The sequence below is a fragment of the Watersipora subatra genome, chromosome 10 (assembly GCF_963576615.1).
Source record: "Watersipora subatra chromosome 10, tzWatSuba1.1, whole genome shotgun sequence".
Taxonomy (NCBI): Eukaryota; Metazoa; Bryozoa; class Gymnolaemata; order Cheilostomatida; family Watersiporidae; genus Watersipora; species Watersipora subatra.
In genome coordinates, this window is record NC_088717.1 from 24,291,535 (window position 1) to 24,294,562 (window position 3,028).

Consider the following 3,028-nt stretch of genomic DNA (forward strand, 5'->3'; position numbering starts at 1 on the left):
CAAGCTTATCATGACAGCAAATTTCTAGGCATCGGTCGCAGTACCGTCATAACTAAAAAATTACATGGTTTCAAGTATTTATACAAACAATTAAAAAGCCTCTTACTGATAGCATTTCTTAGAGTCTATAAACTATTTACGACACTATTTATAACTATAATATTTACGATACTAATAAAAGCGTTTGTATAAACTTTGACAAGCGCTTGAATTACTACAAAACACGCTCTCATGAACAGTGTATGGATCTATTAGTTATCTGTAAAAGACTGCAGCAGTCAGTATCATAGATTGAATGGCATTTCAAGCATTCATATATTGTAGCGGGGCATACTTTTCATTTTCTGACTTTCGGATTAAAAATATGTAACTTTAACATGTTCTGCAAAATTAGAATTAAAAGACAGGAGAAAAAGGCTTATTTTAACTTATAAGATGTTATTGATTTTAATGAGAAATGATTTCTTAATAAATAAATTAAATAAATATACTGTACACATACATAACTAACTAGAGTGTTGGAATAGGTTAATGTTACTTATCTTTCTTCCAGATTGATGTTTTACTCTGGGGTCACGACAGGTCTGTTTCGTGCTGGTGCACTTTTCAGGTGACTTGTGTTAAAGTCATTATTATCTATTATCTCATCTTATCTATTATATATATATATATGTATATATATATGTATGTATATATATATACATTGTATATATAAATATATATATATACATTGTATATATAAATATATATATATATATATATATATATATATATATATATATATATATATATATATATATATATATATATATATATATATATATATATATATATATATATATACTCATGCTACAGACAGTACTGTTTCGGCTATTGAAGCCTCATCAGTGCAGCTCAGAGCTTAGGCAAGGGACACAAATCCCATTACCAATGAGAGTTGATTTCCTGCCATGAAACAACTAGGTTGCCTCACAGACTTTAAGAAAATCGATGTGCTGGCACCAGAGTGCTCAAATCACAAAAGTGATGAGCTTTGCACAAGCTCATACATATATATATATATATATATATATATATATATATATATATATATATATATATATATATATATATATATATATATATATATATATATATATATATATATATATTATATATATATATATATATATATGTGTGTATGTATGTATATATATATATATCAATATATTATATATGTAGATTATAGGATATATATATCATATATGTAGATTATAGGATATATATATTATATATATCCTATAATCATATAAACACATACGAAACACAAATATTAGTTTTAGATTAATGTTACAAAAATATTACCATTGATGCAAAATCAGCTTGAATGATTCTTAAATACAGTATGCTGGTACAAAGAAAAGTCAAAAGTAATTTTTAAATGTTGACAAACCAAATCTCTGGCGTAATGGATGCTTATTGTTTAACAACATTCAAGTAATATGTTAACTTATAGTGTGTCACAGTCAATGCAACATAGCAACATAAGCTTGCTTCAGTATCAGGAAATACATCTACACGTATTATAAATACAAATACATTTGATGTAATAACAATTACATCTATTATAAATACAATCACATTTATTGTAGCAACAAATACATATATTATCAATACGAGTACACCCATTATAAATGCAAATAACTTTATTATAAATACAAACATCTATTATAAATACAAATATATCTATTATCAATACAATTATATCTACTGTACTACAAATACATCCATTTTAAATACATATACTATAAATAAAACTATATATATTATAATTGCATATAAAATTATTATAAATGCAAATATATCTATTATAAATACAAACACATCTATTATAAATCCCACTTCCAGCTACATGTACATAATTGCCTATTCATATTTCATCGCTTATTTTTTCCTCATGTCCTAGTTGTACTTATCAAATGCACCAATAAAAATATTTTACAAGCGTTTTAATCAAACGCTATCCTTGAATTGAAAATAAATCTTAAAAGTACATAGAGGCTGTCATAGATATAATAAACCCTAGATTGGCGAATAGCTATTATTACAATAGAACAAAAGTATGGCATATAATTGGCTCTTGTTTTCACGATGTTATGTCACAGTGATGTGCATCACAGCAACAGAGTATTCAGTTGAGCCATGAGTTTAGTAGCGAAAGCATACTTATACTAGTTTCTAAGTCATAAACGTAACAATAAGACCAAATTCTTGGTGAAATGTCATCAGAGGAGACTACAAAACCCCAGGTATGTGAACCAACAATAAAATTTTTAAATACTTGGTAAACCTAATCCTTACAAATGTACTATATCGTTATCCATCACCATGTGTGTAAAATTCTCGCCTTTCTCATCTAAAACCAGTTTTATACATTATCAATAAAATGTGCATACTCCGATGCACAAAATGGCAAAACTGTGCAGTTTTTAGTGTTAAGTCAATAGGAGTTCATAGATCAGCTGATTCACTTTACACATCACCATGAGGTTGCGTTATGCTAATTATAGGCCTCACTTGTTTTTATTATTCGCATATCTAGGGCTTATTATGTCTATGAGGATTGCGCCCTCTTGCTAATAAAACACTCTAGGCACGAGGGCGCCACTCTTAATCCAAAACATTTAGATATCGCAAGCCTAAAGCCATGTATTTGTAGACATTTGCTTTATTACACCGAAGCTGTCGTCGACTACCAGCTTTGTGTGCATAGTATTGTTTTACATGGTTGCAGGCTTGTGGTTTTAAAGATAAAAGCCTTTGGGTCAAAATCTGTGTAGTTTGGAGTCATATTTCACGGTTTCATTCTTTAATGCTCCTTTATCAGCAGTGTCGAGGTATCTATCTTAGCACAGGTTCATTGTATGGCTTACTCCTATTGCAGACTGCTAGCTATAATAAAGAGAAAGAGTGCTGGCTCGCCAAAACTCCCATATTGTTTGGTTTAACAAATTGTTTGTATAGTTAGTCAAACAGTCTAAGTGGCAAC